Below are 20,913 nucleotides of genomic sequence, written 5' to 3'. Positions count from 1 at the left end.
TGCTAGGATTACAGGCGTGAGCCACCGCGCCTGGCCAGAAAGTGTATAATGTTATTGCTGCTACTTTCTTTTGGTCCAAGCTGGTCCCAAGGACATTCCCAGTTCTGGGGGTGGAGAAATAGACTTCACCTTTTAACAGGAGGGACAAAGAGACATAGATCCAAGAAGCCATGATTCACTGCGTGCCATTATTGCAACAATCTGTCACAGCAGAAGTGAGGGCAGAAAAGTGGGGGTGAGGGGTGGGCTGGGAGGTAGGAGAAAGATCCTCTGAACATCAAAGATAAAGACTTCCGTTAGAACCTTTGTTCTGGTCTTTCCTTCCAGGATTCTTGTGTGTCAGCAAAGGGTAGCTGTCCCCAGTATTTTGTTTCTGCAGATACTGACTCAAAGGGCTATATAAGGACAAATGATCAATGCTAGCAATTTTATTAAAGTTTGGCACTCAGAGGATGAAATATAAAATAGAAAAGCAGAACAAATGAGAATAGCAAAGAGATGAGTGGAGGATACATACCCAGACACACAGATACAATGAAACAGATTTTATCAGGAAATTATATGCATATTCCAGACTGTATGTATATATTTGAGCATACACATGAAATGCCTTCTGCTGTAAGATAACTTTAACTTTATGGTTGGAGTTTTTAAAGATAGTCTCCTTTTTTGTAGCCCTGCAATTCGGGTAGGCTGTCACCAGGTGATGAATGCATGCTTTAACTGAGAGCCACATGGGGCCTGTTAGTCAAGTCTCTTAGAGTCATAATCATGAACTTCCTGTATTTAATCAGAGAACATGTAATTCTTTATTAAAGGAATGAAACCTGAAAAAACATCAGCAACTCATTCTTTAAAAGTTGAATTTTGGAAAATATTCTCGTAGCACATTTTGTACCTTTCTCATCAATTTTTAACTTTTCCTTATTCATTTTCTCTGAATCTAAAATCAATAGTCTTTCCAAGTAGTTTCTCTCTTAGCAGCTACTATCATCTTTCTGTTATAGCCACGGGAATACTTCAGTGTTCTTCCCTTCTGAGGTTATTGGACTCAATTAATAAAATGGCTTTAGTTTACTTTCCAGCATGCCATGCCTCTGTTTTCTTTGTCATGCAGAAGTGAAAAAAATAATAATAAAACAGAGGTAAGATGCTACAGGGACCCTAATTGTGTCTTTATTCACTGCTGGTTTACCCCTGAGTTTTTATTTTTGCAGAATTTCCTCATCTTTTCCTTCTTTTAATTGACTTTTAAACTAGAACTAATCTGGCCTGAATGAAACATAGGCACTTATACTTTCTCTTTCCATTGGAACCAACGACCACTTCCTTATAAACTGCTATCACATCAGGCTTCTATAGAAATGTCCCTGATAGAACTGCAACAATTTTTAACAGTTTGAAAACCAGTCTTCAAAGGTTTGAAGACGTATACCACTTTTATTATATTACATAAATGCCTTCTTTATTTCTTGGGCAGATAAACAAGAAAATAAACAAGAAAACAAAAATCACTCATTTAGTGATTACTACTCTAAATTACATGTCTTAACTATATCTCAAGCTGAGACATCTTTCTGAGAAGTATTCTAGTTCTAAATGAGCTTACCTAACTGTCTTTCCTCTGAAGTTCTGGAATAACACAAACAACTGCCCTCCTCACCTACCAACCAAATGCAACAGTGTATCTGTTTCTTCGGAACTGGTTCCTTTGGAACTGAGGTGTGGCAGCTCCGCTTGGGCCAGGATTTTGTCTCTGCGCTCTGTGTGAAGGTGTTCGAGATGATTCTGATTTTCCAAGTTCTCTGGAGGGAGTCTTGGGGCTAGTTAGCGTCTGCTGAACCTTGATATAGCAGTGCAAGGTCAAAACCAAATTTGCTCAATCTTGAGTTATTGAAGTTGGGAGGAAAGTGAAGTCATTACTGGGTACGACATCTGGTGTTTTGGTCCCAAAGCCACAAGCAGAACGTTATAGTCCCTGAAGCTTAACAGTTTTGCATTTTATGTAGTGGAGCTTAAGTTTTTCACAGCCCTAACTCAATTAATTTCCACAGTCCACTGTGGAGGTGGAGATGAAAGTGTCACAAATCTTTGCAGTAGATACAATATCCCGTCATTGATCAATCGTTTGCATAAACACCAAAACTTCACCTGAAATTCCAAGAGAACAATGGGACCTCCGTAAGTGTTCCTGGTCTGTGGATTAGGTCAGTGCTACAGGTCCTCTGCTCTAGACTACCTGTCAATTTTCTCAGCTGGCCATGTGGAGGGTGTTACAGGGCCAACCGTACATAGTTGAGACCAATGGCATGCTCCTACATGGCAGAACGGACCAGAGGATGGGCAAAGAAGATAGCTCTATATAGCAAGCGTGTGAATGACACCCCCTGGTGTTGGTGAGAATGGATCAACAGGCACAGGTACAAACTGCTGTCAGGACTATGAATAAGAGTAACAACAGAATCAGTTTGGTTACATATCATTATTTTAATTGGCTGTTTAGGGTTTCATTGTATGTGTATACTATAATTTATTTAACCAATATTTAAGTTGTTTCCAAATTGTCACTATTATAAACAACGCTTAATGAACATGCTTGTGTGTATTTCTCTGTGAACTTGACAGATTATAGCTTTGGGGAAAATTCCCATAAATGGAATTGTTGAGTCAAACTTCAAAAGGTTGCTACATAGTGTCAGGTGACCATCTAAAAAGTTGCATGCTAAGATTACAAATCAATTACCTACATTCTCTTTTAGTACTTTAATTAAAATGTATATTTTTACATTTAGATTTTTGCTCCCTCTGAAAATTATTTTGGTATAGAGACTTGTCATTTCTATTTTTCCAAATGACTAGTTTTCTTAACAGATTTTGTTGAACAGTTCACCTTGATTATGTATCAGATTCTCACACATACGTAAGTCTGTTTCTCGATTCTGGATTCTATGCTATGGAGCTTTCTGTTAATTATTGTATAATGTTTTAATGTTTACTCTTATATGTTTATAATATCTAGTGGGTTCTGCCTGCCTATTTATACATGGTTATTCTATCAGAAGAAATTTGAAAATTTTTTTTCCATAACAAATAAAAAGGTCTTAAAAGAATTTTGACTGAGATTTGCACTGAATTTAGTTCTATTTCAGGAGAATTGTTATTTTTACCATATGGAGTACACGTTAAAAAGAAAATGTAGCTTTCCTTGCATTCAAGCATCCTATGTCCCTCCATAGAATTTTATAGTTTTCTTCACATGCACATGACTTATTAAACTTTATTTTTAGAAATTTTATTTATTTATTTATTTATTTATTTATTTATTTATTTATTTTAGAGACAAGGTCTTGCTCTGTTGCCCAGGCTGGAGTGTAGTGGTGCTGTCATAGCTCACTGTAGCCTTGAATTCCTGGGCTCAAGAGATCCTCCTGCCTCAGCCTCCCAAATTGCTGGGACCATCATGCCTGGCCTTTGATGGCTATTTTTAAAAGAATTCTCCTGCCCAGTCTTACCTCTCTAGCTTGTTCCGCTAGAGTAGGCTCATCCACTCGGTCCCTGGTTGTTTGACCATCCGATCGATCATCTGGAGCTCCACTTGGGACTTTGCACTGCACTGCCCCCTGCAGGGGTCATAGGAGCCCAGGCCCTGGGCCAGGCCCCTTGCTCTTCTCCTCCTCCTGCCTGGGTCCTTGTCTCCCTAGTTCCAATCTCTAGAGAGCAGGGAGCTCTTGCATTCCAAGGAAGACTGAAAAGAAAAAAAGAGAACAGGGGGAGCTCGATCTTTTTTTAGTTCTGATTTATATCTCAGTTATTCAAAATCAAGCTTTAAAAATAAGCTCCTATCCATTATGTTTTAATAATTATCATGGGGCTTAAAGTGATTAATAATGGAAAGTTTTTGTTTAAATATTAAACATTAAAGGTTTTGTTCTGTGCTTGAGAACTGGAGGCAGATGTTGGAAATGGGTTAATAACATGCTTTGGCCCTGGGGTCCAGGCTGCTGCTGTCTGGGCTGATGACTAAGGTGACCTCTGAGATCTGCCATCTCCCTCCTCACCTTGCTCCCGTGCCCTGCCTTGGTCCTGTCCTGGTCCTGGGCTGCATTCACAAAAGGCTTTTGCAATTTTGTTTTCTTGAACGACCAATAGATCTGTTAGAGAGGAATCTATTGTCATTGTTTCTTTTCTTTGAAGACTGCTCTGAGGCTCAGAAAGCCAAATCCCTTATCTTAGTAATAATGGCTGTTATCTGGCACTGAGCTGACACTTTATATACATTATGCTATTTAAAGTTTGCAAGTACCCTGAGGGCTGTGCAGTATCATTCCTATTTTAAATATGAGGATTCTGAGGCTTACCAATGTTAAATTACTTCCCAAGGATGCCCAGCTTGTGAGCAGTAGAAGGAAGATTTGGAATCAATTTTTATCTGATTCCAAATAACTGCTCTTTCCATTGCATTTCCATTCCATTCCATTCACCTAAGTACATAATAACTAAATAACTGAGACATGATTCTACTTTTGCTGGACAACCCCTTTCTCTTCTTTGAGTGTGTGGTACGCCAATGACGATTTCAGAGCATAAATAACCCGGAGTAGTGGCATAAAAATAACAGAAAACACACTGGGTGTCAGCATGTGCCACCCACTGTTCTAAGTCATTCGTAAGCATTAAATCATTGAGTCCTCACAACTATCCCATGATGTGTGTCTCGGTATGTTCAGGCTGTTATACCAAAATCCCACAGACTGGGCGGCTTATACACAACAGAAATTTATTTCTCACAGTTCTGGAGCTGGGAAGTCCCTCATAAGATACCGGCAGCTTGAGTGTCCGGTGAAGACCTGCTTCCTGGCTCATAGACTGTGCGTTCTCGCTGTGTTCTCACATAGTAGAAGGGAGAAATGAGTTCTCTGGGGTTTCTTTTATCAGGGGGTTCATCCTGTTTATGAGGGCTCTACCCTTGTGACCAAATCACCTCCCAAAGTTCCCACCTCCTAACACTATTAACTTGGAAGTTAGAGGTTCAGCACAGGGATTTTGGGGGACACAGACATTCAGATCATAGCATGTAGGTTCCACTATTGTTCTTCCACTCTATAGTTGAGTCTCAGAGACATTAGGCAATTTATTTGACGTTAGATGACCACTAAGTGACTGTGTTGGGATTTGAACCCAGGCAGCCGGATCCAGAGTCCTGTGCCCTTAACCACTTACACAGGGCCTCTCTAACTGGGTTAGATGTGTTTCCTGAAGACAGCAGATACTTGGCTTCTATTTTTTTTTTAATCCATTCAGCCAGCCTGTGTCTCTTGAGTGGGGAGTTCAAGCCATTCACATTTATTGAAAGAATTGATAAGTGGGGTGGATTTCTGTTCATCTTGTTGAGTAGAACTTTATTGGTTTCTTTTACCTCTTGAGCCATTGTGGTATCTGGGCTCTGAGTTTTAGTTTTTGGGGGTGATTTTATACTGGTGTCTATCTATCGTTACTTTTGTGTATAATGAAGTTCTGAGTATTTCCTGCAGGGCAGGTCTAGTCTAGACAAATTCCTTCAGTGTTTGTTTGTCTGACAAAATCTTTATTACTCCCTCATATAAGAAACTTAACTTTTTAGGATACTGAATTCTAGGCTGGCCATTGTTCTGTTTGAGAAGATTGGCCTGTAAGGTCTCAGTTGAGAAGTCTGCAGTTAGTTTCATGGGTTTTCCTTTGTCAATCACCTGTTGCTTTTGACTTATGGCTTGTAGGAGTACCCCTTTTGTGTTTACTTTGGTCAGTCTGATGACTACATGTCATGGTGATTACCTCTTCATGATGAATCTCGCAGGAGTCCTTTGAGTTTCTTGTACCCGGATATCTAGGTTTCCAGCAAGGCCAGAGAAATTTTCCTCAATTATTCCCTCAAATAAGTTTTTCAACCTTTGTGTATTTTTTTCTTTGCCTTCAGTGATGCCTATGATTCTTTTTTGGGGGAGGGGGCAGAGTCTCACTAGAGCTAGAGTGCCATGGCATTAGCCTAGCTCACAGCAACCTCAAACTCCTGAGCTCAAGCAATCCTCCTGGCTCAGCCTCCCAAGTATCTGGGACTACAGGCATGCGCCACCATGCTCAGTTATTTTTTTCTATACATTTTTAGTGGTCCAGCTAATTTCTTTCTATTTTTAGTAGAGCCGTGGTCTTGCTCTTGCTCAGGCTGGTCTCAAACTCCTGAGTTCAAACGATCTTCCTGCCTCAACCTCCCAGAGTGCTAGGATTACAGGCATGAGCCACCATGCCCAGCCACCTATGATTGTTATGTTAGACCTGTTTACATAATCCTATATTTCGTGTAGGTTTTGTTTGTTCTTCTTGTTTCTCAGTTCTTTCTCTTTGATTGACTCATCCAACTCAAAGATGTCGTCTTCAAGATCTAGCCTATTCTTAAGGCTTTCCACTGTGTTTTGTGTTTCCTTGAGTGGATTTTTCATTTCCAGAAGTTCTGTTTGATTTTTTTTTATAAGTCTGTTTCTTTAGTAAATTTTTCATTCATTTCCTGCATCGTTTTTGTGGTTTCTTTGTGTTGCATTTGTACTTTCTCTTGTATTTCACTGAGCTTCCTTACAATCCATATTCGGAATTCTTCATCTGTCATTTTAATTTTTTCATTTTGGTTGGTAGTCATTGGTAAAGAGTTATTAATTTCTTTTGCTCTAATTTTTCATGTTTCCAGAGTTCTTTTGCTGATTCCTTCTCATATGACCATTCGGCCAAGACCTGGGGGTGTTAGGCCTGGCTTGTGGGCCTGTGTCTGGGTCACCAAAGATTGATCTGTGAGCATGCCAGGTAGAGGAATACTGGTCCTAAGTTGCCTGTGGAGTGTTCTAGCAGTTTTGGTGTACCTGTGACCTGCTGTCTTTGCCTCTTCCTAACAGTGTATGGTGAGTTAGGTCCCCCAGCTTAATCTCAGTGATGGCCGGTGGTACTTGTGAGTGTGAATCAGCCACACCCTATTTTCTTGTTTTAGAAGATGCTAGGATGAACTATATCATTGTTCTCCTTGTCACTGGTTGATGATTGTGTAGTAGAGCCAGATGCCCAGATGTTCTTTTGTGTCTGTGGTAGACTCTGGTACCCCAGGTGGAGTACTTGAGTGCCCTAAGCTTTAGGAGGGACCCTGTAGCTCCCAGGGATTTCTTGATCTCCACCACCACTGAGGTGGGGCGAGAAGCAAGGCAGTTCGTGGGTAGGTATGGGGAGCCTGAAAGGCCTTTTCTTTAATTATAATTTCAAAACTAGTCTTATTTACCAAAGATTACCAAAGTCATTTGAACTAAAAGGCATTTGAGTTCTTTCTTATTTTCCTGATAAAATATTTGATTTAAGCATTTACATTTTTTTAAACCAATTAGTTAGAGCTCCATGAGCCCCAATTGTGTTGAGAGAGTAATGGGCACAACTTGGCAGGTTCCTCGCTCGTCCCCTTGGTGTTCCTGGGAGGTCGCTGGGAGATCTATGTCAGAACCCACTTCAGGACGTCTTCTAGTTCCAGAAACCACTGCAAGCAGATCCAAGCACTGTGGGTTGACAACCGGCCCAAGACTTTTAAATCCTGTGTCTGACTGTGTTTCTGACGCGCTCTAGCCCTTTAAATCATTCACTTCCTGTCTACAATGGTGTTTGCTGTCTTATAAAGCGTCAAACACCTTATTGAGGGATGATAACAACTGAGGGCTTAGAAGTGATTTCAGAATACCATGAACTGTGTAAATGCTAATGCCTGTTATGAGTCAATAAAGTGGGTGAGTGAATCAAAACTGCTAAGCTCTCTCCTGGATGGCTAACTGCTTTATCTGTCGAATTAAAAAAGTACTAAAACCACCCAGGGGAAGAGTCTTGATATTCACTCTTCCTCATGAGTAATTTCTCATTAAGAATAACAAATAAGACAGGAAGCCAGGATTCCAGGCAGTGGGAATTGATTGGGGGTTGCGGGGTGGGAAGGACTGAGCTGTCTATCTTGCTCTAATTCCCACGATCGGTGTATTTATTTAAGGATGTGTTTGCAAAGAGAACGACGCATAAATTATTAGTACCCGAAGGCAGTTACTATGAAGGGAAGAGAATTTATGAATGTTGAAGTGAGGTTTCCTTCCAAGGGGTGCTGAGGCGTGTGGAGGGAACCAAGGGTTGATGTCGTGTCCACCTCTGTCCCCTGCTGGGGGAAGGGGTTTCTCAGGAATACCTACAGGCTTTGGGAGGCTCCTTCAGTTCTCCTCTGGCCAAGCCTGAGCTTCCAGTGCTATTGGACCCTTGGGCTTCCCCACAACAGGTAGCTTATGATTGGAGGTAATTAGCTGATTCATTCCAAGGCCAGGGGAGCAAGGCAATGCCAAACGCCAGGTAGCTTGGCAAGAGAGCACAGCGATTCCCAGCACTCAGGTCTAGTGTTAATACACAGGCTAAACAATGACGGGCAGCCTCTTAGAGAATAAGGTTTCCTTTCTAGACACGATTGGCTTCAAGCCTAAAAGTGAGGACCTTCATGTGTTGGCTTTTGTCATGTGCTGCGTAGTCATGTCCCACATGCTATGCAGCAGTGTGGGTTTTAGTTAGACTTTTTATCTCTCCTGCCGTGAGGGGAAAACACTGGCCCTGGTGAGGTGGGGGTGGGGCACACCCTTGACCCTGTCAACCTGGATGCCCTGGATGGTGGGCTCCTCCCCATCTCCCTGCTTGGTGTTCAGGGTGTCCTTTGGACAAACGAGTGTCCTAAGGGACCTGTGGGGTGGAGTCCGTGGGGGTGGCAGGGAGGCTAGGGGAATAGCTCATTGGAGGTCATTGCTGGGAGAGCAAGGAATGACCCTGCCCCAGTGGAGGCCGAGTGGTCAGCAGTGGCGGTTTTGGGGCCCCGTGGTGTGCAGTTCTTATTCAGCAGAGAGCTTCTCTCTCTGTCCTGGGGCGGGCCAGCCTTACCCTCAAGCCGGGGCAAATGCCTCCTTCCAATGCCAAAAAGAAGACTAAAAAGCTGTGCTCATTTTTTCAAAGCTCAACTATTCATACCCAGCCACATGCATAGATAAAATATGCAAACATTGTGTATACTCGCTTACAATATGTGTATGTGCGTGTTTGTATTTTGTATATGTATGCACATACGTCATATGTGTGTGTGCACATTCTCCTGTTCTCAAAATAATACACATAAAACCCCTCCACTGACCATGTATTTCCTGGCAAATTTGGAATCATCCTATCAGTATCTGGTTTCAAAGACTAGCAAATAGGAGAAAAGAATATTCTTTCCAGGTTAGAATCACACTCATGAAATTAAAACTGGAATAGGCCACTTAAGACTTTGTTTTTCAGTTTATACCTCATTTAAAAAATGTGAGAAGTATCTTACAAAAACGCTTTGAATACATCTAGTTGGGAAGGCCTGAGTTCAGTCCCTGGGCCCTGGGACTATAAGTTCTGATGTGTGTGTACTGACACTGGGCTAGACTGGGGGTGCAGGCAGATCCTAGTGGACGCCAGGAGACTCCCCGAGCCCGTCACCCCTGGGTTAAATGCCTATACATTTGCAGATTTCATCTTTGTCACTAGACCCCAGAACATACTAAACTACCCCTTTCCCTGAAAAATATTATACACTTCAAGAAACAACAACCACAATAACCATAAACTGAAGCTCTATAAAGCACTGCAGAAAGATTTGGGAACTTCAGACTGTTTAGGGACTCTCTCTCGGTGGCCTGGCGATATTGCCAATTTGTTTACCTTTTATATTCTACTGGCATGACCTCAGAAGGTTGGCCCTAAAAGGTAATCAATCTGTCCCTCTATTTTAAAGGGGGGCTCTTTGCTCTGACCAAATTATGGCTCTGTTAGCTTTTTGGATAGTCCATCCAAAATTATAAGCTTCCTTACTGATAAACTTCAAGTCTGAGGTTCTGGGGTTAGTAATTTACATGGCAGTATCATGCTTGGACACGGCTACCGTATGCATAAGCGCATTATACTTCGAATAATCTTGTGAGTAAATATGTTAGGAATTGCATACCCTTGTGGCAGTTTTGGACTTTGTTTTAGAGTCTGTGGACAGGAATCGGTTGTTAGCTGGGCTGCATAGCTCAATCAATAGAAGCACCCGGTGACTGAAATTTCTACAAAGCTTGTCCCTAAGCACTGATGGGTCCCTGCGCCATCTTTTGATAGGTCAGGTAATAATTTTTAGTGAGGTGAGACGGAGGTATTCTCACTTCTTTCCTTTGAAGTCCGTAGTACAGATTTGAAAACACACACATGTGTGTATATGTATAACAAGGATAGCAAGTGTTATCCTTCATGGAAATACCAGTTGGTTGGTAGAGATCACCCTTGGCACTGTATTGAGAAGAAATGTAAAGTGGTGGGAAGGCTCAATGGGAAAATATTGTGATAGTTGATTAGAGATACATACTAGGGGCATAGGGAAGCAGCCCCCAACCTTTTTGGCACCTGGGACCAGTTTCATGGAAGACAATTTTTCCATGGACTCGGTGGTGGGTGCCGGGGTGGTGGGGGGACACAAGGAGGCAGAGCTTATGCTGTGAAGTGAGGGATGGGGAGCAGCTGTAAATACAGATGAAGCTTCACTCGCTCACCTACCACTCACCTCCTGCTCTGCAGCCCCCCCAGGTTCCTAAGCTTCATGGAAGACAATTTTTCCATGGGGTGGGGTTGGGGGGGTTGAGGGTGGTCCCTAACAGGCCATGGACCAGTATGGGTCTGAGTTGGGGCTTGGGGACCACAGGTGTAGAGATTCTTGGGGGTTGAGGAGGGTTTTCTATACCAATATTAGGACTCCTCTTGTAGGGGAATGCTAAAGTAGAGGGGAAGAATTAAATATCATATCATCATGGATTTTAAATCTATTGGGTGAATTTTTTTTTTAATTCGAGCTTGTTAAAATAACTACAGCCGGCATTTAGTACATAAGTAATAGCCCCCACAAAACATCAAAAGTTCAACTAGAATTTGCGTGGTGAATATGTAAAACAAGCAACTCAATTTAAGATGGGAAATGGGAAAGAAAATCGGTTGAATTCATTTTAAGCTAGTTACAGACACAACAATTAACATTAAGTTAAATTCATATATTATCACTAAACTTACAATACCATGTTTCATAATTTCCCACAATTAACTTAAACATTGTTTCACAAACCTGAACCTTTGTAAACACAGGAAATATGCATTTCAACTGAGTAAGAAGAGGCTTTGTAGTAACATAATTTTATAAGAGGGCCCTTCTCTCTTTGCATTGGGTAGCAGGGAAGGAAATGGTGGCTTCTGAAGGAGAAAAGAGTCAAATTCACATTACTTGAGATCTTTGCCTCTATCTGATTAGTTAGCAAATGGTTTTTAAAAAATTACTTAATTCACTAAGCCATTAATTCAGCTTCTTTATCAGCACAGAGCAAGGCATTTTATAGCACAGTATTTGGAATAAACAAAAGCACTTTAAGTCCAAGTGATTTGCTCCATCGTTTCCCTTTCATTAAAGCTGACTCTCTTTTTAAATAGTTCCTGATTTTGTTTTTTCCTCTGTTAAAGAAAGGCTTATGTTATTTTATTTGCCCACAGGTAAAGAAATAACAAGGTGTTTTCAGATAGTGATTGCATCATTTATTAATAGAGATTGCATGCAGCTGCCCATCGTAGAGACCTGGCCATAGTGGCTTAAGCAAACTAGAAGGTTATTTTCTTCATTACAAGAGAAGGATGGACGTTGGCTCTGTGCAGTGCCAAGGACCGGGGCTCCTTGTGACTTTGGCTCTTTCATCTTGGGAAGTGGCTTTTGTCTTCAGACTCGCTTCATGGTGCAAGATGGAAGGAGCTTCAGCAGCTGTCACGTCTCCATTCCAGGGAGGAAGCCGGAGGAAGAGGGTCTGGGCTTCTTTTAAGGCATCTTCCCAGAAGTCACACCCAACCACTGGCCATGTTCCAGATGATTCTCCTCTCAGCCTCACCCACCTCCGTGGCCCCCGGCCATTAATCAACTCTGCATGGACTCTGACATGGCCTGACAGCACCTCACCTCTTGCCTGCAATCTGCATCCTTCTTGTTCCAAGGCTTCCCCATTGCCACTGAGGCCCGAGGAGCCACAGAGTCCATGTGAACCCCATGCATGCGTGATCCAGAAGGGCAGGTGAGTTATGGCTTCACAGACGAAGCCTTGGCTAAGGGGAGATGAGCACTGTTGCCTAGAGTAAGAGAAGCTCTTTCTTCCTCCTGCCCCTGCCTACAGGATGGATGGCCTGGGCTAAAGTAGTTCACTGGCCTTTTGGGATAGAGCCTTGTGAAGTGGAGCAGCCAGTTGCACTGTCCAGCTTGGCAACACACCCTCATACGGGCTCTCTCTCCTCCCGTGTGGCACTTCCCCACCCCTCACCCCTACTTCCCTGGGATTGCATTCCCTAGTACAGGAGTGGCACATGCACGTTTGTCTCAGGGTCTGTTTTCTTGGGAACCCAGGCTAACACAGGGCAGAACTGGATGCCATGGACATACCCAGTTGCTAAGGAGGGGCTGAATAGCATAGTTTCTTAGCCGGTAATATTGATATCTTGAATGAGACTAGATTTCTGTTGCTAAGGAAGGGGGGAGGTGCAGTGACACACAGTATAAAGGAAAATGAAGGGAGTGATGGCAGAGAGTGACCAGCAGTAGGGCTACATCTGGGATTTTGTCTGCAACTGGCTCGGTCTCTTCAACTGTAAGCAAGTCAGCATTGAAAAATCCCATCGGCTGCATTTTGCTAAGCTGGGGATACTAGTGCCTTTGGGACCGCAGCACAGGAGCAAAGTCAAGGTCAGGTGAATTGCACCAGCTGAAATTCTTTTTCTCTTGAGCCTAGAGGAGCCAGGTTGCTCAGAGGTAGCCGGCAACTACAGCTGTCCATGGCGTGGTGTAATTCAAGCTAAGCTGCTTCTAGAGAAGACGGTCTTAGGAGATCTTGGCTGCTGCTCTGATGAAGTGATTTGAGAAGTTGCTGAGCCACCCCCAAAGGTCTGTTATTTTTTTTATCAGGACTGTGGAAGGTGAGAGTTGATAGATGTCAGTTGCCAGACACAGTAGCTCACACTCATAATCCCTGCACTCCGGGAGGCTGAGGTGGGAGGATTGCTTGAGGCCAAGAGTTTGAGGTTTGAGACCAGCCTGTGCAACACAGTGAGAACCCCATCTCTACAAAAAACAATTAAAAAAAATTAGGGCATCATGGTGTGTGCTTCTAGCCCTAGGTACTCAGGAGGCTGAGGTGGGAGGATCACTTGAGCCCAGGAGTTGGTGGCTGCAACGAGCTATAATCATGCCACTGCACTCCAGCCTAGGCAACAGAGACAGACTCTTTCTCTAAAAAAAAAAAAAATTGGTGCTGGTGAAAGTGAAGTAAGGTAGTGAGTAAGGCTAGACGACAATAGAAATTTAAGATTTAACCAGATTTAAAACCTACTTTCGTGGGGCAGGACTGTCAGACCAAGAAAACAACTGGTAAGAAGGAACCAAAACAGTTGAAGTTGGGGAAACAAACTGGGGTTACCCAGAGATCTTTAGAGATGGAAGATGAACAAGGCATGGGGAGTCTGAGCTGTTCGATTTCTGCGGAAGCTTTTCTTGGCTGCACATACAGAGGCTGGTACTTCAGGGAGCCATAGGGTGCCCCCAAAAGAATGACTTGATTCTTTGGGGTTCAGCCTTTTTTTTTCTTAATTTGTGGCATTACTTTCAAAATACAAAATCTCTGGAAGGCTTCACAATATTAAAATTATTGCTGAACAGTTAATACCTAAATGGGGATTAGTTGATAAATCCTGAAAGCACCAAGACACTAGGTTGTCAGGTGCGGGAGGGGGCTCCTGTGGCTTAGAGTGGAGCAATCAAAGGCCAGCTCAAGTCCACAGCATGTGAGTCCCTTCCCCAAGCAGCTCAGCAAAACTCCAGGATGTTAGAAATGCCAGGAAAAGCACAACCATTCGTCCAAAACCCCAGTGCAACCCAGGTTGTCCTAACAAATGAGCAAAGCCAAGACAGATTTCTCATAGCCTAATTTTATTAGGGAGCTTCACAAAGTGCAGAGATAAAGGGCAAAACCAGAGAGGGTGCTTTCGGCTGCAAGTAACAGAAAAATCCAGATTCAACGTTCAACAGCAAACTCAAGGGTCACAGTGTTTTCTCTCTGCCCTCTACTGCTTTACCATCCTCGGCGTGCCAGCTGGGCTCCCCTCATGGTCCCAGGGTGGCTGCCGTGGGTCCAGACATGGCCCAGAGATGGAAAAAGATTTGTTAGAAGAAGTGTTTCCTCTTAAGATTGCATCTGCAAGGAAGCTGTTTTTCATAAGCCCACATAGCTCATGTCTCATTGGCCAGAACTGCCCTCACCTGAGCCTCACACTATAAGAGAAAAGGAGCTACAGGGATTGGCTTAACCCCATTTTGATACGTTGCTTAGGGCTGAGACTGGGGCCTGTTTCCCCGAAAGCACTTGGCCGTGAGGAGGAGCCTGGACACCTGAGGGAAATCTTAATCTCTCTAAGCCTCTGTCCATCTGTAAGACTGAACTCACGGTTGTGTGTACTTCACAGATTGGTTGTGTTGAGTAAATAAGATAACGGATGTGAAATGTGAAGCACACAGCAAACAGTGGTTGCTATGAAGACAGCAGTTTTCCATCCCCTGCTTTCAATTCTAGAACGTGAATCTCCCCTGCCACAGGAAAAACGGCCATAGCAGGGAGAGTCACAGCTGCAGCGCCCCTGGCTCTCAGGGTGGGTGTTGTTTCCGTTTAATGCTGGAGTCCTCGTCCTCACTGTTGTTGAAGTTGTAGTCTTGTATCTCCCTGGAAGAATTCAGGGACATTTCCTAACGCTGGCATTGCAGTTCTCTTCTTGTCAGCTGCTTCTACGACAGTTGATGCGCGGGCTGCAGAATTTGGACAGTACGTTAACGGAGGATTAAGCACGTGCATTCCCTGTGTACTGCTCAAGGGAAAACAAGTATTCTCTGGGGTTTCAGTCACCATCGCTGCGGGGCTTAATAAGCTGCCTGGCAGATAAATACCCTTCATGTTCTGACTGCATTCAAGGCAGGCTCTCAGGCTATAGGCCTGTGGGCACCCCAGGCCTGCCCTGTTGCCACCCTGGCTTCCCCAAATCAGGACAGACAGTGGTCTGGCTGGTGAAGCAGGGGTAAGAGGCACCCACCTGCATGGGAACACTGGCTTCGCCCTTTCTGCCTGTGTGACCATGTGCAAGTCACTGGACAGCTCTGCAGCTCAGCTCATTTCATTTTATTTTCATTTTTTCATCTGGAAAGTAGGTTTAATACCTGCCTTGCAAAGTTGTGAGGTTATAGATAATGCATAAGAAGTAGCTATCATAGACTACATATATTCAATAAATGGTAGCCACTCTTATTAAAAAATTGGGTTCACTTTTGTATATGTTATATTTTTAACAGCTTTATTGAGGTATGATTTCCATAATTAAAATTTGGTCATTTCGAGTGTACAGTCTAAGAACTTCTGGCAAATGTATATCCATGTAACGACTACCATAATCAAGATATAGAACATTTCTATCACCCCAACGTTGCAGTCAATCCCAACCTTCATCTCCGGTCTCTAGTAATCACTGATTGCTTTCTGCCATTATAAGTTTTTGTCTTTTCTAAAATTACATAAAAATAGTCTCATATAGTATATAGTCTTTTGTGTCTGGATTATTTCCCCTTGCATAATGTTTTTGAGATTGATCCATAGCATATGTATATCAGTAGTTCCTTTTTATTACTGATAGAATTCCATTTACCAGTTGGCGGACATTTGAGTTGTTTCCAGTTTGGGGCTATAATTAATAATGATGCTATCAATATTCATATACAATGTGTGTACATGTGCTTTTACTTCTCTTGGGTAAATACCTTAAAGTGAAATTTCTAGGTCATATGATACATTTAATTTCATGGAAAACTACCAACTGTCTTCTGAAGTGGCTTTTTTGCTCTTTCACCAACAATGCATGAAATTTATAGTTGCTTTAGATCCTCACCAGTACTTGTTATTTTTTTAAATTTTAGCTATTCTGATATATGGATGGAGCTATCACATGGTTTTAATTATCATTTTTCTGATAACTAGTGATACTGAGCATCTTTTCATGTACTCACTGGCCATTATTATATCTTCTTTTGCAAAGTTTCTGTTTGATCTTTTGTGCACTTTTTAATTGAGTTATTTGTTCACTTGTTGTCATGCTGTAGAGTTCTTGAGATATTCTGAATTCGAGTCCTTTGTCAGTATGTTTTACAAAAACTTTCTCCCATTTTGTGGCTTGCATTTTCATTTTCTTAACGGTACCATTGAAAAAGCCCAAGCTTTTTATTTTGACAAGGTCCAGTTTATTACATTTTTCTTCTATAGTTTGTATTTTTATGTGCATGTTCTATCTAAGTAATCTTAGCCTACCTCCAGGTAACAAAGATTATCTCCTACTTTAGCCTTTACATTAGGTTTATGATCCAGTTAAAATTAATTCTTGTTTTGAGGAGAAGGAAAGAGAAGTTTATTAATTTGCTGGCAAATGAGGAGGTTGGCCAACTCCCATCTCAAAGTACCAATGTCCTGCCTCTGAGCTCAAATTAATTTTTATGTATGGTGTGAAGTAAAAGTCTAGGTTCATTTTTTTTCACATATGGATATCCAATTTCTCCAGCATTATGTATTAAAAAGACTATCCTTTCCCTATTTGTAAAAATATCAGCTGCCTATATAAGTGTGGGTCTATTTCTGGCTTGTATTCTGTTCCATTGAGCAATATGCCTTTCCTTATACCAATACCACACTGTCTTGATTAATGTAGCTTTATAGAAAGTTTGAGATTAGTGCCTTTCAAAATATTTTGTTTTTATAGGTCTTTTGCACTCTCAAATAAATATTAAAATCAGCTTGTGATTTTCTACAAAAAAGTCTGCTGGGATTTTGACTGAGGTTGCATTGAATCTATTTGAGGTATTGTAACAAGACAGACTCTTGTTAAGATATGTATATTTATCCATTTATCAAGCTCACCACCCCTCCCCACTTATTTTATAAACCTAATATTACTGATACCAAAAACATTCAAAGATGTTAAAAGAAAATGATATTACACTCATAAATATAGATACAGAAATCCTTAAACTATATTAGCAAACCAAATTCTGTACTTTATACAAAGAATAATACATTAAAATCAATAAATTTTATATCAGGAATGGTTGATTTAACATTTGGAAGTCAATATAACTCATTATATGTATATTTATCCCTTTAGTTAGGTCTTCTTTAATTTCTCTAAGGAATATTTTATAGTTTTCAATATAAAGATATAGCAAATGTTTGATTACATTTATTCCTAAGCATTTTTTTGTTATAAATGGAAGTGTTTTAAAGTTTTTTCATTTTCTAATTGTTGCTGGTATATAGAAATCAAACTGATTTTTATAGGTTGACCTCATTCCTGTGATCTTAATAAATTTCATTTATTAGTTCTAATAGTATTTTGGAGATTCTTTGGGATTTTGTATATACATGATAGGTTATCTAAGAATATAGACAATTTGACTTCTTTTCTGAACCATATGCCTTTATTTCCTTTTCTTGCCCATTGCATTGACTAGAATATTCAGTAAAATGCCAATATTAGTAGGAGGAAAAGAGATTCTTGCCTTGTTACTGATCTCGGAAAACACGCAGTGTTTCACCATTAAGTATGATGTCATTTGAAGGATTTTTATAAATCCTCTTTATCAAGCTGAAGAGATTTCCCTCTATTTCTAGTTTAATCAGAATTTTTATCATGAATGAATGTTTAATTTTGTCAAATACAGTTTTTGCATCTGTTGAGATAATTATATCTTTTTCCACTTTCCTGTATTACTATGATGAGTTATTTTGATGTTCAGATGTTAAATCAATGATTCCTGACATAAAATTTACTTGATTTTAATGTATTATTCTTTGCATGTGGTACAGAATTTGATTTGCTAATATATTTTAAGGATTTCTGTTATCTATATTTATGAGTGTGATATTATTTTCTTTTGATATCCTTGAATGTTTTTGGTATCAGTAATATTAGGTTTATAAAGTAAGTTGGGAGGGATGGTGAGCTTAACAACAGGCCCCAAAGATTTGTTCATGCCCTAAACCCCCAGACCTCTGAATGTTATCTTTATGGAAAAATAGTTGTACAGATATGATTAGGTTAAGGTTCTTGATATGAGATTATCTTGAATTATCAAGATTGTCCCTAAACACAATCCCAGTATCCTCAATGGGAAGCAGAGGACAATTTCACACAGACAGGACAGGAAGAGGCACACAGAAGAGGAGAAGGCAATGTGATTATGGAGACATAGATTGTATTAATGGGGCCAGAAGCCAAGGAATGCCAGCAGTCATCAGAAGCTGAAAGAGGGAAAAAAAAAGATTCTACCCATGACCCTCTGCAGGGGGCGTGGCTCTGTTGATATCTTGATTTGGGCCCAGTGATGTTGATTTTGGACTTCTGGATCCCAGAATTGTGAGGGAATAATTTTCTGTTGTTTTAAGCCACCCAGTTTGTCCTAATTTGTTACAGAAGTCTCAGAAAACTAATACAAAGTATTCCCTTATCCTGTATATTCTGAAAGATTTTTGTATAAGATTGGTATTATTTCTTTTTAAAATGTTTGTTAGAATTTACCTGTGAAGGCCGGGTGCAGTGGATCACACCCGTAATCCTAGCACTCTGGGAGGCCGAGGTGGGTGGATCTGTTGAGCTCAGGACTTCGAGACCAGCCTGAGCAAGAGTGAGACCCAGTTTTTACCAAAAATAGAAAAAATTAGCCAGGCATGGTGGCACATGCCTGTAGTCCCAGCTAACTGGGAGGCTGAGGCAGGAGGATTGCTCGAGCCTAGGAGTTTGAGGTTGCTGTGAGCCAGGCTGACACCACAGCACTCTAGTCCAGGCAACAGAGTAAGAATCTATCTAAAAAATAAATAAATAAATAAATAAATAAAAGAATTCACCTATGAAGTTCTCTGGCCATGCATTTTTTAATGGAAAAGTTTTTAAATCACAATTTCAAATTTTAAAAATTAATATAGGGCTATTTAGATTTTCTATTTTGTCCCAAGTCAGTTTTGATTATTTGCGTCTTTCAAAGGCTTTGTCCATTTCATCTATATAATTGAGTTTATTGGCATAAAGTTATTCATAATATTTTCTTATTTTCTATTTAATGTCTGTAGAATCTGTGGTAATGTCCTCTTTTTTGTTCCTGATGCTGGCAATATTTGTCTTCTCTTTTTTGTTACTGATGAATGTAGCAAGATGTGTATCAATGGGATTGATCTTTTCAAATAAGTGCTTTTAGCTTCATTGATTTTTCTCTATTGTTTGTCTAATATTTATTTTACTTATTTTTGATAATATTTCTTTTCTTTTACTTATTTTAAATTTAAATTTTTTTCTAGCTTCTTAAAGGAGAATCATAGATAATTGAATTTAGGCCTTTCTTCATTTCCAATATAAGCATTTGAAACTATAAATTTTCCTTTAGACATTGCTTTAGCTAAATCACACAAGTTTTAATGTCTTATATTTTCAGTTTCATTCAGTTAGGAATATCTTCTGATGTGTTTTGTGATTTATTTCTCTGACCCATAGGTTATTTAGAAATGTAATGCTTAATTTCCAAACACTTGGGAATTTTTCAGATATATTTCTGTTATTTTATTCTATTGTGGGTCAGAAAATATATGCTGTATGAGTTCAATGTTTAAAAACTTATTGTGACTTATTTTTTGGTCTGGCATATGGTCTATCTTACTGAATGTTCCATGTACACTTGACAATTCTGCTGTTGTTGGGTAGAATGTTAATATATGTCAATTTGATCAAGTTGGTTGGTAGTTTATTCAAGTTTTCTATAGTCTTACTGACTTTCTATCTTCTTGTTCTATTAATTATTGAGAGATGACTGTGATGATTTTGAACTCTATTTGTTGTCTATTTCAGTTTAGTCAGCTTTTTCTGTGTATTGTGGAGCTCTGTTAATAGGTGTATATACATTTATAATTGTTATATCTTAAGTTTTTCCTGTCTCTGGAAAGTTTCCTTGTATTAGAGTCTATTTTTCCTGATATTAATAGAGTATCTCCATCTTTCTTATGCTTACTGTTTGCATATGCCTTTTTCATCATTTTACTTTGAACCTATTTGTGTCTTTGTATTTGAACTGCTTCTGTGATAGACAGCACAGGGCTGGGTGTTGCTCTTACCCAGTCTGAAAATCTCTGCCTCTTGATCAGCATGTTTAATTCATTGCATTCAATGTGTAATTAATGATGTGTTTGGATTTAAGTGTACTATTTTATTATTTATTTTCAATTTGCATCATCTCTTGTTTGTTCCTCTATTCCTCCTTTTCTGTCTTCTTTTTTATTCATGAAATATTTTTAGTACCATTTCAATTCATCGATTGGCTTTGTAGTTATCTTTCTTTGCATTAGTTTTGAGTGCTTGTTCCAGGGGTTGCAACACAATTTATCACAATTTACTGAAAGTAATATAGGAAACTTGCATCAGATGATGGATCCATACACATTTGTAGTTTACTATTCTTTCTTGGTTTTCATTTGGTGACATGCTATTAACTGATTTATGTTAGTTGAATAACAGAATGGTTGATCCCTTTTATATGTGAACTTAATGCTAAATGCTTAGGTATTTGCCAAGAGAAAGTATGAGGAGGTAATTAGAATAGAGGGGCAGTAGGTATGACAGATCTGAGGTTCAACTCATGAGTTGTGGCTCACGAAAGACAGGTGGCTTCTGAAAGGCAAGGGAAATTGGGGTGGGTAT

This window comes from Microcebus murinus, chromosome 13, assembly GCF_040939455.1.
Source record: "Microcebus murinus isolate Inina chromosome 13, M.murinus_Inina_mat1.0, whole genome shotgun sequence".
Taxonomy (NCBI): domain Eukaryota; kingdom Metazoa; phylum Chordata; class Mammalia; order Primates; family Cheirogaleidae; genus Microcebus; species Microcebus murinus.
This window is presented reverse-complemented; position numbering follows the sequence as displayed.